The following is a 16891-nucleotide window of genomic DNA, read 5'->3' as shown; positions in this document are numbered from 1 at the left end:
GGGTGTCGTGTCAGGGTGTCGATGGTGTCGGGGTGTCGGTGGTGTTGGGGGTCGGGGTGTCGGTAGTGTTGTGTCGGGGTGTCAAGGCGGTCTCAGGGTGTCGTGTCGGGGGTCGGTGTGTCGGGGACCGATGATCTTCTTCTTCTCCTCCTCCTCCTCCTCCTCTTCTTCTTCTTCTTTTCTTCTCATGCCCCTTTTCTCCTCCTCCTCCTCCTCCTCCTCTTCTTCTTCTTCTTCTTCGCCTCCCCTTTTTCTTCTTCTCCTCCCCCTCCCCTTCTTATTCTTCTTCTTCTTTTCTTCTCCTAATAATTTTTTTCAAGAACTAACCTACAAAGTAACCTAGAAACTAACCTAACTAACCTAGAACTAACCTAACTAACCTAGAACTAACCTAACTAACCTAGAAAATCAAACTAACCAAACTAACAAAAGTGGGGGATCTAGAAAATCAACATTGGGTGTTCAATTTTTTTTGCACCCTAATAGTCAAGCCAATTGGTTCACAGCAATACAAATTTCACAATAGCAACAATATCTCAAAAGATTAAGAAAATTACAAAATAGAGGGAGAATACTACAACATGATAACACCATGATTCACTTGAAAAAAACTCCCTCCTAATAAATGTAATCAAGTTATATATGCATCGAATCTTGCTCTGTGAAATCCATAGAAAAAAGATGTGCAAGCTTAACCGGGTGTCTATAACTTACAATTCAACGATAAATCAAGAGATGCTCTATTGCCTACCATTGAAAGACAATTCTTTTTTCCTGCTAATGAAATTAAGCAGACCCTCACTCAATGTCATTTACAACTATTTCTCTCGTAATGTGAAAAGCAGATACACATTCAGTTGGGGATTTCACAATGAATCTGAATAGCAGCTACACATTCAGTTACCAATATCATCGTTTACTCTGTCATGTGTGTGCGTGGACAGAATCATAGAAGCGGCTGGCTATTGGACTGCTCCTGAACTAAGCCGCTTACTAATAGTACTAACTAACATAACTACTAGCAGTAGAAAAAAAGAAAAAAGAAACAGGGGGGAGCTCACCGGAGTGGGTCGGCGGGGCACCGAGGCGGCAGAGTGTTGGGGCGGCTAGGGCGTCCGGATGGCGTGGCCCCTGGTTGTCGAGGCGGTGGGGCGCCTTGTTATCGGGGCGTCGTGGCGGTGAGGGCGTCAGGGCGGTGAAGTGAGAGGCCGCAGGGCGGCGAGGGCAGCGAGGGAATCGGGGCGGTGGTTGTAGGGGGCGCAGCGGATCGCAGGATGGCGGGTGGTGGACCGGCACGGCGGGGTGGCGAGGGCGATGGGGGTCGGGAGTGGCGGCGGTTGGGGTCGGGGGCGGTTGGGGTCGGGAGCGGCGGCGGTTGGGGTCGGCGGTTGAAACATAAAGAGAACATCATGGAGAATATGACTAACACATTTGAGCCTAACCCACTTCCTATGCATATGGATTATTTGAGCAAACAACTTATGGGAACAATAATCAACTAGCATTGAGAAACAGTAAAACTAAGCCAGCTAGGGCCTTCCACAACGATTTGACACTCTAAACCGTCCGATTTGTGGACTCAACGCTTCAGATCTGCTAGCTAAACATTCTTAATCGCTCCCACTTCACGTGCTTGGGCCCATTTTTGCGCCAGACTGCTCGTTATGGGCCGACCAAACGTCTCTTGGGCTGCTGCTCCGGCGACCGACTTGCATGCTCTGTGGTTAATAGGCCGACATGCTGTGAACCGCACGGTCCAGATCTCGTACTTGCGTGCACACTCGAGCAGACAAACTTTTTTATCTCAAAAAAGAAAAGCAGACAAACTTTTCCCTCAAAAAATAAAGCAGACAGACTTATATATATCTGTACAATTCAAAAACCATCATTGTTTCCCATCCCTCGCCGCTCGACTCCGTCGGCATACTACGAAGGAGAAGATGGATGGGTGGACGTGGTGCCTCCCCCATCTCTAAACCTCTCCATTGATCGCCTCCTACAACTCCTCCCATCTCCCGTTCTCCGCGACCTGTGAGATCACCAACGATCGCGACGATTCAATGGCCTGCTGCGTTGAGACGTTGGATTGATAGCGGGATCTAGAAGACGACGACGACAATGATGTTCCACATCAACAAGGTAAACTCTAACCCAAGGTGCGGAACATCCCTGTCAAGTTGGCCAAGCAACAGTTCATACAAGTATAAAGTTATCCTCTGCTCCCCTTCCACTAAGATCCCCCATCGCGGAGTTGGTTAGGGCAGTCACGTCCATTCGTCATTCGTGAATAAAATCAGATGTTATTTGAGGTTTCTATTTCTGTACAATTCATCTGATGTTCAACAATTTCGTTGCTTTCTGCTTGTTCCGCTGATATGGATTCCCCAATCTTTTTATTTGGTGCATAACATGTGCTTCAATGCTCGAGTCAATGGCTGCGGAGCAGCACACTCCGTTATATGATTTTTCTAACATTTAACATCCTTGGTAACTAACAATGAGCTACGTTGCAGGATCCGGCAGAACACAAGTTGAATATAAATAACTAAATACACATTCCAACTACTGGATGGAGCCTCCAACCACCGGAGCTGATCAAAATAAAATGTATAGTGGAATGATTAACCCTTATGTTTCTAGCATCACGTAAATTTTTCTACATTGTTACAGTTCATACCGAGTTCCTTGATACAAGAACCAAATCTCAAAATAATTCATTGCTTACACACAACATATCTAGATGAATAGAAGGAACAATAATCATTTACGTGTGATTGTATTTTCATTTCATAATAATATACTGACATCCTCCTCTCCATTGTGTTAGACATGTTGATATTTGATGTCGTTAGATATGCCAACATTCTGGATTCTTCAATGTTACTCAAAATATTTATACCACCTGAGTTTTGCGAAGTATTTACATCTCCCTTTGTTAAAATGGACGAGCGCAGCAACGCGCGCCTTTATGATCTAGTAGGAAGGCAAAACAAGCATAACTTCAAGATTTTCAATGCATAGAGAGGAAACTTGATATTATTGCAATTCCTACAAGCATATGTTCCTCCCTCATAATAATTTTCAGTAGCATCATGAATGAATTCAACAATATAACCATCACATAAAGCATTCTTTTCATGATCTACAAGCATAGAAATTTTATTACTCTCCACATAAGCAAAATTCTTCTCATTCGGAATAGTGGGAGTATCATAAGAGACTCGAATACTATAGATTGTTTCCACATTAAAAGAGTAATGTTCAGAAAAAAGGTAATCATAATCATGACAAGTTTTATAAATGTAATCATCACTACTTTTTATAGCGTAAGCTTCATCACAATAATCATCATAAGTAGCAACTTTGTTCTCATCATAATCAATTGAAACCTCTTCCAAGATAGCGGATTCATCACTAAATAAAGTCATGACCTCTCCAAATCCACTTTCATAAATATTATAAGATTCAACACCCTCCAAAATAGTGGATCATTACTTCCTAAAGTTGACACTCTTACAAGCCCACTTTCATCAATATAACCATCATAAATAGGAGGCATTCTATCATCATAATAAATTTGCACATCAAAACTTGGGAGGCTAAAAATATCATGTTCATTGAACATAGCATCCCCAAGCTTGGGACAAACATTAATTTCAGCAAATATATTCTCAAATATGTCATTCTCATCAAACATAGCATCCCCAAGCTTGGGCCTTTTCATATCATAAGCATAATCACTCTCATCATTAATAGTATGGATAGCACCAATAGTATAGCAATTATCATCATCACAATGAGTAATAGGAGCAACATCATTTGGGAGGGATACCTTTCTACCTTTGCTTCTCCATCTTTTCTTTTTCTTCTTCACATCATGTGTGGGTTTAACCCTCCTTTTTGAGCTTCTTATTAATGAGATTGGTTGAATAGAAAGCTTCTCCTCGTTACCTGATTCATCATAAGAAATAATAGGAGGATATTGGGAAGTCTCTTCCCTTTCATTAGTATTCTCTTCATCTTCTATTTGCTTTCTTTTCTTTATGTAATTGGCAATATAAGGATTTATCATGCAATTCACCGCACAATATATAAAAATTTCTTCTAGATCAAAATCAAGAACTTTATCAAGGACAAATTCTAGCATATCTTTAGTTAAACGTTTTATTTCTTCATAACCCGTAAGCAAACTAAGTTCATTATGATGTGCAAGGGAAATCAAGTCATCACAATTTTTGGACATGGTTCGATCATGAAACAATTTGCATTGGGTATTTAAATGATCACGTTCATTGCAAAGTTCACAAGGATGGCAAAGAAATTTTAAATTTTCAGCACAAACTTCTAGCCTCTCTTGCAACCATTTAGTTTATAAATACTTATGCCTCTTGCAAAATCTATCTTCTCTATTTGGTGTGTACTTGCAAACTCTATGCACTCCACAAAAATTGACATGCTTATAAGAGACATTTTCATCATGACTAGTGCAATCATCATTAGTACTATGGATATTCAAAGAGTTCATACTAACAACATTGCAATCATGCTCATCATTCAAGGATTTAGTGCCAAACATTTTATAGACTTCTTCTTCTAGCACTTGAGCACAATTTTCCTTTCCATCATTCTCACGAAAGATACTAAAAAGATGAAGCGTATGAGGCAAACTCAATTCCATTTTTTGTAATTTTCTTTTATAGACTAAATTAGTGATAAAACAAGAAACTGAAAGATTCGATTGCAAGATCTAAAGATATACCTGCAAGCACTCACCTCCCCGGCAACGACGCCATAAAAGAGCTTGATGTCTACTACACAATCTTCTTCTTGTAGACGTTGTTGGGCCTCCAAGTGCAGAGGTTTGTAGGATAGTAGCAAATTTCCCTCAAGTGGATGACCTAAGGTTTATTAATCCGTGGGAGGCGTAGGATGAATATGGTCTCTCTCAAACAACCCTGCAACCAAATAGCAAAGAGTCTCTTGTGTCCCCAACACACCCAATACAATGGTAAATTGTATAGGTGCACTAGTTCGGCGAAGAGATGGTGATACAAGTACAATATGGATGGTAGATATAGGTTTTTGTAATATGAATTTATAAAAACAGCAAGGTAACTAATAATAAAAGTGAGCGTAAACGGTATTGCAATGCTTCGAAACAAGGCCTAAGGTTCATACTTTCACTAGTGCAAGTTCTCTCAACAATAATAACATAACTGGATCATATAACTATCCCTCATCATGAAACAAAGAGTCACTCCAAAGTCACTACTAGCGGAGAACAAACGAAGAGATTATTGTAGGTTACGAAACCATCTCAAAGTTATCCTTTCTTCTCGATCTATTCAAGAGTCTGTAGTAAAATAACACGAAGCTATTCTTTCCGTTCGATCTATCATAGAGTTCGTACTAGAATAACACATTAAGACACAAATCAACCAAAACCCTAATGTCACCTAGATACTCCAATGTCACCTCAAGTATCGGTGGGTATGATTATACGATATGCATCACACAATCTCAGATTCATCTATTCAACCAACACAAAGTACTTCAAATAGTGCCCCAAAGTTTCTACCGAAGAGTCAAGACGAAAACGTGTGCCAACCCCTATGCATAAGTTCACGAGGTCACGAAACTCGCAAGTTGATCACCAAAACATACATCAAGTGGATCACGTGATACCCCATTATCACCACAGATAAGCACATGCAAGACATACATCAAGTGTTCCCAAATCCTTAAAGACTCAATCCGAAAAGATAACTTCAAAGGGAAAACTCAATCCATTACAAGAGAGTAGAGGGGGAGAAACATCATATGATCCAACTATAATAGCAAAGCTCGCAATACATCAAGATTGTGCCAAATCAAGAACACGGGAGAGAGAGATCAAACACATAGCTACTGGTACATACCCTCAGCCCCGAGGGTGAACTACTCCCTCCTCGTCATGGAGAGCGACGGGATGATGAAGATGGCCACCGATGATGGATCCCCCCTCCGGCAGGGTGCCGGAACAGGGTCCCGATTGGTTTTTGGTGGCTACAGAGGCTTGTGGCAGCGGAAATCCCGATCTATTGTGCTCCTCGATGTTTTCGGGTATATGGACATATATAGGCGAAAGAAGTCGGTCAGGGGAGCCACGAGGGGCCCACGAGGGTGGGGGCGCGCCCAAGGGGTAGGGCACGCCTCCTTGCCTCGTGGCTTCCTTGTTGCTTCCCTGACGTCTACTCCAAGTCTCCTGGATTGCTTCCGTTCCAAAAATAACTCTCCCAAAGGTTTCATTCTGTTTAGACCCCGTTTGATATTCCTTTTCTGCCAAACACTGAAATAGGCAAGAAAACTTTAATTTGGGCTGGGCCTCCGGTTAATAGGTTAGTCCCAAAAATAATATAAAAGTGTATAATAAAGCCCATTAAACATCCAAAACAGATAATATAATAGCATGAATACTTCATAAATTATAGATACGTTGAAGACGTATCAACATCGCCAAGCTTAATTCATGCTCATCCTCGAGTAGGTAAATGATAAAAGAAAGAATTTATGAAGTGTGAATGCTAGCAGGTGCACAAGTTTGATCAATGATAATTTCAGTCACCTTTTCTAGCATGAATATATGTCATAATAGTAGCTCATCTCATAAAACTTTTCATGATCAAGTAACAAGCTATTCACATGTTAAAGGATAGACCATAAACTTTCTTGAAAACTAGCAAACTTCATTATCAGTCATCAAACAATTGCAATTCATCTTATTTTCAAGAAGGGTCTATGTCATAGATTTGATTTAGCAAACTTCAAATACTCAACTATCATTTAATATTTCACAAATTCTAACACTCACGTGATATTTATGGGTTCAAAGTCTTAATCAAACACAAAGAAAGGTAGGGGCTTATAGTTTCGCCTCCCAACCTTTTACTTCAAGGTTAATGTCAACAATAATAATTTCTGAACACCTACATCCAAGTGGATATATATATATATATCCAGATCACTCTAACACAAAGTGCTTGCCAAAGGAAAAAGTGTAAAAAGGAAAGGTGGTGATCACCGTGACTCTTGTATAAGGGTAGAAGGTAAAAGTAAAAGATAGGCCCTTCGCAGAGGGAAGCAGAGGTTGTCATGCGCTTTTATGGTTGGATGCACAAAATCTTAATGCAAAAAAACGTCACTTTATATTGCCTCTTGTGATAGAGACCTTTATTATGCAGTCCATCGCTTTTATTTCTTCCCTATCACAAGTTCGTATAAAGCTTATTTTCTTCGCACTAATAGATCATACATATTTAAAGAGCAAATTTTATTGCATGCACCGATGACAACTTACTTGAAGGATCTTACTCAATCCATAGGTAGGTATGGTGGACTCTCGTGGCAAAACTAGTTTAAGGGATATTCGGAAGCACAAGTAGTATCTCCATGTAGTGCAAAGAATTTGGCTAGCACGAGGGAGAAAGGCAAGCTCAGCATGTTGGATGATCCATGACAATATAACTTTTCAGATATAGGAAAACATAACCCATTACGTTGTCTTCCTTGTCCAACATCAACCTTTTAGCATGTCATATTTTAATGAGTGCTCACAATTACAAAAGATGTCCAAGATAGTACATTTATATGTGAAATCTCTCTTCCTTCAATATTCTTTCATGAATTGTTCAAGTGACTAATACAATGTTTGCTAACATTCAATAAATTTACCACCTATACTTCTTATATGTGAAGTCATTACTCCCCATGGGATAAGCATATGAAACATATATAATTTCATATTTATGATATTCAACTAATTCAACCATTTACTCATAGGATATAAGTGAAGCACACAAGTAAATGAAAAACTACTCCAAAAAGATATAAGTGAAGGTCAATGAGTAGTCAAACAATTATTTAACTATGTGAAGACTCTCTCTAATTTAAGAATTTCAGATATAATGTATTTTATTCAAGCAGCAAGCAAAACAAAACAAAATTACATTTCAAGGATAGCACACATCATGTGAAGAAGCAAAAACTTAGGTTCAACCGATATTAACTGATAATTGTTGAAGAAGAAAGGTGGGATGCCTACCGGGGCATCCCCAAGCTTGGATGCTTGAGACTTCTTAGAATATTATCTTGGGTGCCTTGGGCATTCCCAAGCTTGAGCTTTTGTGTCTCCTTAATTCCTCTCATATCATGGTTTTCCTAAATCTCAAAAAACTTCATCCACACAAAACTCAACAAGAACTCGTGAGATAAGTTAGTATAAACCAATGCAAAAACCTTATAATTTTCTACTGTAACAAATCACTAAAATTATTATTCAACATTGCATACTAAATTTCTCTTCATATTTAATACTCCTATCCTCAAATAGAATCATTAAACAAGCAAGCATATGCAAACAATGCAAACATAACAGCAATCTGCCAAAACAGTATAGTCTGTAAAGAATGCAAGCTTCATCATACTTCCCTAACTCCAAAAATTATGAGAAAAATACTACACTATATAATATTTATCAGAGCTCAATATTCAAAAAGTTTCAATATTATATCATTCTCTGACTTTTCTAGGGAATTTTCGCAACTGCGGTAAACTTTCTGTTTTGAAACAACAACATGTATACTTGCAAAATAAGCATGGTAAAGGCTACCCTTGACATTTTTATTGAAAATAGATATGCAAATCATTATTATAAATAACATCAAGAAAATACTAAAAGAAAATGATGCTCCAAGCAAAACACATATCATGTGGTGAAAAAATATAGCTCCAAGTAAAGTTAACGATGAACGAAGACGAAAGAGGGGATGCCTTCTGGGGCATCCCCAAGCTTAGGCTCTTGGTTGTACTTGAATATTACCTTGGGGTGCCTTCGTCATACCCAATCTTAGGCTCTTGCCATCCCTTATTCCATATTCCATCGAATCTTTACCCAAAACTTGAAAACTTCACAACACAAAACTCAACACAAAACTCGTAAGCTCCGTTAGTATAAGAAAAATAAATCACCACCTAGGTACTGTTGTGAACTCGTTATAAATTCATATTGGTGTAATATATACTTTGTTCCAACTTCTCTATGGTTCATACCCTCCGATACTACTCATAGATTCATCAAAATAAGCAAACAACACATAGAAAACAGAATCTGTCAAAAACAGAACAGTCTGTAGTAATCTGTATCAAACGTATACTTCTGGAACTCCAAAAATTCTGAAATAAATTGGTGGACCTGAGGAATTTGTCTATTATATCATCTACAAAAAGAATCAACCCAGTAAAACATGTCATCTAATCTCGTGAGCGCAAAAGTTACTAGTTTTTACAGCAAGATAGCATAGACTTCACCCAAGTCTTCCCAAAGGTTCTACTTGGCACAAACACTAATTAAAACATAAAACCACATCTAAACAGAGGCTAGATGAATTATTTATTACTAAACATGAGCAAAAGCAAAGTATAAAAATAAAATTGGGTTGCCTCCCAACAAGCGCTATCGTTTAACGCCCCTAGCTAGGCATGATGATTTCAATGATGCTCACATAAAAGGATAAGAATTGAAACATAAAGAGAGCATCATGGAGAATATGACAAACACATTTAATCCTAACCCACTTCCTATGCATAGGGATTTTTTGAGCAAACAACTTATGGAAACAATAATCAACTAGCATAGGAAGGCAAAACAAGCATAACTTCAAGATTTTCAACCCATAGAGAGGAAACTTGATATTATTGCAATTCCTACAAGCATATGTTCCTCCCTCATAATAATTTTCAGTAGCATCATGAATGAATTCAACAATATAAGCATCACATAAAGCATTCTTTTCATGATCTACAAGCATAGACATTTTAGTACTCTCCACATACGAAAAATTCTTCTCATTCGGAATAGTGGGAGTATCATAAGAGACTCGAATACTATAAATTTTTTCCACATTAAAAGAGTAATGTTCAGAAAAAGGGTAATCATAATCATAACAAGTTTTATAAATATAACCATCACTACTTTTTATAGCATAAATTTCATCACAATAATCATCATAAGTAGCAACTTTGTTCTCATCATAATCAATTGAAACCTCTTCCAAGATAGCGGATTCATCACAAAATAAAGTCATGAACTCTCCAAATCAACTTTCATAAATATTATAAGATTCAAAACCCTCTAAAATAGTGGATCAGTACTTCCTAAAGTTGACACTCTTCCAAAACCCACTTTCATCAATATAACCATCATAAATAGGAGGCATGCTATCATCATAATAAATTTGCACATCAAAACTTGGGAGGCTAAAAATATCATCTTCATTGAACATAGCATCCCCAAGCTTGGGACAAACATTAATTTCAGCAAATATATTCTCAAATATGTCATTCTCATCAAACATAGCATCCCCAAGCTTGGGCCTTTTCATATCATAAGCATAATCACTCTCATCATTAATAGTATGGATAGCACCAATAGTATAGCAATTATCATCATCACAATGAGTAATAGGAGCAACATCATTTGGAAGGGATACCTTTCTACCTTTGCTTCTCCATCTTTTCTTTTTCTTCTTCACATCATGTGTGGGTTTAACCCTCCTTTTTGAGCTTCTTATTAATGAGATTGGTTGAATAGAAAGCTCCTCCTCGTTACCTGATTCATCACAAGAAATAATAGGAGGATATTGGGAAGTCCCTTCCCTTTCATTAGTATTCTCTTCATCTTCTATTTGCTTTCTTTTCTTTATGTAATTGGCAATATACCGATTTTCAATGCAATTCACCGCACAATACATAAAAAATTTCTTCTAGATCAAAATCAAGAACTTTATCAAGGACAAATTCTGGCATATCTTTAGTTAAACATTTTATTTCTTCATAACCCGTAAGCAAACTAAGTTCATTATGATGTGCAGGGGAAATCAAGTCATCACAATTTTTGGACACGGTTTGATCATGAAACAATTTTCATTGGGTATTTAAATGATACGTTCATTGCAAAGTTCACAAGGATGGCAAAGAAATTTTACATTTTCAGCACAAACTTCTAGCCTCTCTTGCAACCATTTAGTTTATAAATACTTATGCCTCTTGCAAAATCTATCTTCTCTATTTGGTGTGTACTTGCAAACTCTATGCACTCCACAAAAATTGACATGCTTATAAGAGACATTTTCATCATGACTAGTGCAATCATCATTAGTACTATGGATATTCAAAGATTTCATACAAACAACATTGTAATCATGCTCATCATTCAAGGATTTAGTGCCAAACATTTTATAGACTTCTTCTTCTAGCACTTGAGCATAATTTTCCTTTCCATCATTCTCACGAAAGATATTAAAAAGATGAAGCATATGAGGCAAAATCAATTCCATTTTTTTGTAATTTTCTTTTATAGACTAAATTAGTGATAAAACAAGAAACTAAAAGATTCGATTGCAAGATCTAAAGATATACCTTCAAGCACTCACCTCCCCGGCAACGGCGCCAGAAAAGAGCTTGATGTCTACTACGCAACCTTCTTCTTGTAGACGTTGTTGGGGCTCCAAGTGCAAAGGTTTGTAGGACAGTAGCAAATTTCCCTCAAGTGGATGACCTAAGGTTTATCAATCCGTGGGAGGCGTAGGACGAAGATGGTCTCTCTCAAACAACCCTGCAACCAAATAACAAAGAGTCTCTTGTGTCCCCAACACACCCAATACAATGGTAAATTGTATAGGTGCACTAGTTCGGCGAAGAGATGGTGATACAAGTGCAATATGGATGGTAGATATAGGTTTTTGTAATCTGAAATTATAAAAACAGCAAGGTGACTAATAATAAAAGTGAGCGCAAACGGTTTTGCAATGCTTCGAAACAAGGCCTAAGGTTCATACTTTCACTAGTGCAAGTTCTCTCAACAATAATAACATAACTGGATCATATAAATATCCCTCAACATGCAACAAAGAGTCACTCCAAAGTCACTAATAGCGGAGAACAAACGAAGAGATTATTGTAGGGTACGAAACCACCTCAAAGTTATCCTTTCTTCTCGATCTATTCAAGAGTCTGTAGTAAAATAACACGAAGCTATTCTCTCCGTTCGATCTATCATAGAGTTCGTACTAGAATAACACATTAAGACACAAATCAACCAAAACCCTAATGTCACCTAGATACTCCAATGTCACCTCAAGTATCGGTGGGTATGATTATACGGTATGCATCACACAATCTCAGATTCATCTATTCAACCAACACAAAGTACTTCAAAGAGTGCCCCAAAGTTTCTACCGAAGAGTCAAGACGAAAACGTGTGCCAACCCCTATGCATAAGTTCACGAGGTCACGGAACTCGCAAGTTGATCACCAAAACATACATCAAGTGGATCATGTGATATCCCATTTCACCACAGATAAGCACATGCAAGACATACATCAACTGTTCTCAAATCCTTAAAGACTCAATCCGAAAAGATAACTTCAAAGGGAAAACTCAATCCATTACAAGAGAGTAGAGGGGGAGAAACATCATATGATCCAACTATAATAGCCAAGCTCGCAATACATCAAGATCGTGCCAAATCAAGAACACGGGAGAGATAAAGAGAGAGAGAGATCAAACACATAGCTACTGATACATACCCTCAGCCCCGAGGGTGAACTACTCCCTCCTCATCATGGAGAGCGCCGGGATGATGAAGATGGCCACCGGTGATGGATCCCCCCTCCGGCAGGGTGCCGGAACAGGGTCCCGATTGGTTTTTGGTGGCTACAAAGGCTTGCGGCGGCGGAACTCCCCATCTATTGTGCTCCTCGATGTTTTCGGGGTATATGGACATATATAGGCGAAAGAAGTTGGTCAGGGGAGCCACGAGGGGCCCACGAGGGTGGGGGCGCGCCTCCCTGCCTCGTGGCTTCCTCGTTGCTTCCCTAACGTCTACTCCAAGTCTCATGGATTGCTTCCGTTCCAAAAATAACTCTCCTGAAGGTTTCATTCCGTTTGGACTCCATTTGATATTCCTTTTCTGCGAAACACTGAAATAGGCAAGAAAACTTCAATTTGGGCTGGGCCTCCGGTTAATAGGTTAGTCCCAAAAATAATATAAAAGTGTATAATAAAGCCCATTAAACATCCAAAACAGATAATATAATAGCATGAATACTTCATAAATTATAGATACGCTGGAGACGTATCACACATCATAGCTATGAATATGCAACGCTGTGCTTTTCTCTTACACATTCAATCATCCTCTCATGCAGTCGCCTTACATTAAAGTAGTGCTCGTCAGCATCCTGCATCAATGAGTTCCGAAAAGTGGATTTTTATTCATTTTTCTTTTGGGTTTGACTTGACAAGGCAATACAATTAAGAAATAGGAAGGAAAAAAAAGGCAGGGACTGATGGCGGTCTTCCGGTGAAATTGGCATCCCAGGTGCTTTCTCTAGGTTGGCAGTGTGATATTGTCTTGCATGTTGCATACAGTGTCTCACTTGTATTGCTTGTAATTCGACTAAATTACTTTTGCTTAGTTTACACAAATAGTTGTGAATATGACATGTCGTCCTGTTTTCATACATATTCCATCCTCGTATGATGTGTTTGCCTTACATCAAGGTTGTGTTTGTCAGTATCATGCATGAATGAGTTCTGAAGAGTGAATTTTATTGCTTTTTCTTGCCAGTTTTACTTGACAATGCAAAATCAATAAAGCAGAAGGAAATTAGCAAGGAAGTGGATAAATGTGTTCCTTCCAAACGGAGGGCCTCTACAGATTCTACTCTGCCCCAAGAAGATTTGCAAGACAACACATGCATAGACACTCAAAGTAGTTGTGTTGATGATGAGCCCTAATGGGTCGTGAGTTACCGGGCCGTAAAATGGGCTATATGCGAACAGACCGTTAACAAGCTTTTCATGGGTCAGCTCGCTAACTTTTGACCAAATCAAATGGGCCGGCCTTTGTAAGCTAAATGGGCCAATGTTGGGCCTTCGCACGTGTCGACATATCATAGGCGCCTATCTAACCCAATGACGAGCTGACACGTGTTTCCTTCGGCCAATGAGAATTTTACACGTGGAAAATCACCATTGGTCCGGGCTGTTAACGGGTTATCGGATCAAAGACCGGACCCGATAGCTTAATGGCGACCCGTTACAGTGGATGCCGCATCTCGGTTACCCTTGACGAAAGCACTTCCATGATGCATCATTTATCGTCATAGAAGTGAACATTTTCGTGATGATAATTTTGGTATTGTCATGGAACACTTCTACGACAACACAAGTATGACTATCTTGATTCTGTCATAAAATCGTCATGGATGTACATACATGACAGAAAACATGACCTACTATGACAAACACGTATCATCACGGAAGTGTATTTTTTGTAGTGGATGATGACTTCATGTAGATAGTATAGATGTGAATGCTCAATGTTGATGTAGACCATCAAGAGTTGGGAGCAATCCTTGGAGTTTTGCACTTTCAATACCTACATGGGTTAGTCCCCCAAGGAACAAACAAGGGTATCCATATACATAGAGTGAAGTGCACATATGATGACATCCATGAATGCATTGAGTACCTTGTCCCTTGTTTGACCAACAACAGGGTTTGTGACTCCATGAACTAGTGCATGCTGATAAAGTTGGTTGCACGAGTCCTTGCCATAAGTGAATATGAGTGACTTTTGTCGGCGGAGTCACCCTAAAAAACTCTCTAGTTCTTATTCTTTGGGACCCACATCAATTTGATGGGAATCCTTGGAGTTGTGATATCACTTGATGAAGTAGAACTTGATGGGGCCTTAGGAACCCACTTAACCAAAGCTTGAGGTGGTTCTTCAAATGAGTCAATCTCTTCTTGAAGCTTATCCTTGCCTTTTAGCTTGTGGTCTTGTGGTGGAAGATCGTCTTGAGCTTGTGCCCTCTTGAAGGAAGTAGGATCATACTTCTCTTATTGAGGAATAAACTTCATCTTGGTGTATTGATCTTCTCCCCACTCAAATCCATTGGCATTGAACTTTCGTTCAAAACGTACCTTGATTCTTCTGGTGTCTTCCTTGCTTGCACACAATTGAGTAGGCGGTTCTCTCTTAGAAAACGAATGGTGGAAATTGTGTTTCGTTCTGATGGCTGTCTTAGAGAGTAAGTGGGGAGTGTAGGGGGTATAAATAGCCTTCACCCAAAATCCAACCATTACACACTCTTCACCCAAATTGGTGAGACCGAATGTAAAACTCGATGAGACCGATTAGTGTAAAAGATATGAACGTTAGGCTTTTCGATGGGACCAAAGTGCAATGGCTAGGGCAGGACTCAGTCTCGGAAATTCTGATTGGTTCAACTCGGTGATTCCAAAGTGAAACAATGTCATCACAGAAACCTGGTCAAGCCATCTCGGTGGGACCGAGATCCTTTTTGGTCAAACCGAATTGCTAGGGTTTGGCAGTGGCAATGGTATTGGTTATCTTGGTGGGTCCGGATGGGATAGTTTCAGTGAGACCGAGATAGGGAAAAATAGGGTATGGACAAATGTGTTTTGAGAAAGTGACTGAGGGTTTTTGTAATATCACTAAGCACTTAAGCAACAACCTCATCAACAATAACTCGTCACTTTTTCATAATATTGGCTTTCCTAAGGGACTCAATGTGATCTTGGATCACTAAACAAAAAATGTAGAGTCTTCGAGTAGCCAATTCTTGTCCTTGACATTTTGAAGGGTCCACATCCATTAGTCCTTACCATACCAACCATTGATTTTTTTTTCTGAAATCTATTTGCAATGAATATTAAATCAATGATGTATATGTTGCTATTAATTACCAAAGCACCCGAGGATTAGTTGCACTTTCACTGCTGCACTTAGTTTCTTCTGTGCCTCTTCTTGTGCCTCCTTGGCCCACATACTATTGTTGTAGAGAAGCCTACTTTTTATTCCACTAGAACAATGCATGCGGACAAGTTTGATCCTTTTGACGTATGCTTCTCTTCGTCGGCGACGGTTGCTGTTCTGGTGTGCTGGTTCTTTGAGGTCTTAACATGATGACTCCACGACTGTTTACTACAAGAAGTTTTGCCCGACTCTGGTGATGCAGGGCGATGACGATGTTGTGCATTCGGCTCGCTCCAGGGCTTGTAATTGTCGCTAGGTGGTCTACACACGATGCAAATTTTTTTTCTTATGTTTTTTTGTGAATTTTTTTCAATCTATTCATCAACTGTTAAGTTAGTACAAAGAACACCAGAAGTAAAAAATACAACTAGGTCCGCAGACCAACTAGCATCGACTACAAGCATTGGAGCGAGCCGAAGGCGCGCCACTGTCATCGCCCTCCCTCATCAAAGTCGGACAAGCCTTATTATAGTAGACAACCGAGAAGTCATCGTGCTAAGCCCCATATGACCAGCGCACCGGAACAACAACCGTTGTCGTTGAAGAGAAGCGTAGAACGAAAAAATCTAACCTGTAGGCACACAAACACAGATGAACGAAGACCAGATCCACGTGGATCCACCGAAGACGAATGCCGACCGAATCCCACGAGATTCGTCGGAGATAAACCTCCACACATCCTCTGACGATGCTAGAAACACCACCGAAACAGGGGCTAGGCAGGGAGGACCTTATGAGGACCTTATTCTCTACAGAGAGTCGCCGTCTGGCATCTCTGAGCGGGACACAAACCCTAACAAAAATAAAATAAAAACATAAAAAAAATGGAGCCCTCCCGCCGGCAAGAGCCGGGATCCATTGCGCCTCCATGGTTCTAAGACCACAGGAGACGAGGTAGACCGCCGACGGCGCCGACTGGAGGCAAGAGAAACCCTAGCACGCTAGATGCAGGTATGAGCGGCCGCCGTGTGCGTGGTCTTCTTTCTCTTTTTTTTATATGCTCTTTG

This window comes from Triticum dicoccoides, chromosome 4B, assembly GCF_002162155.2.
Source record: "Triticum dicoccoides isolate Atlit2015 ecotype Zavitan chromosome 4B, WEW_v2.0, whole genome shotgun sequence".
Lineage (NCBI taxonomy): Eukaryota > Viridiplantae > Streptophyta > Magnoliopsida > Poales > Poaceae > Triticum > Triticum dicoccoides.
This window is presented reverse-complemented; position numbering follows the sequence as displayed.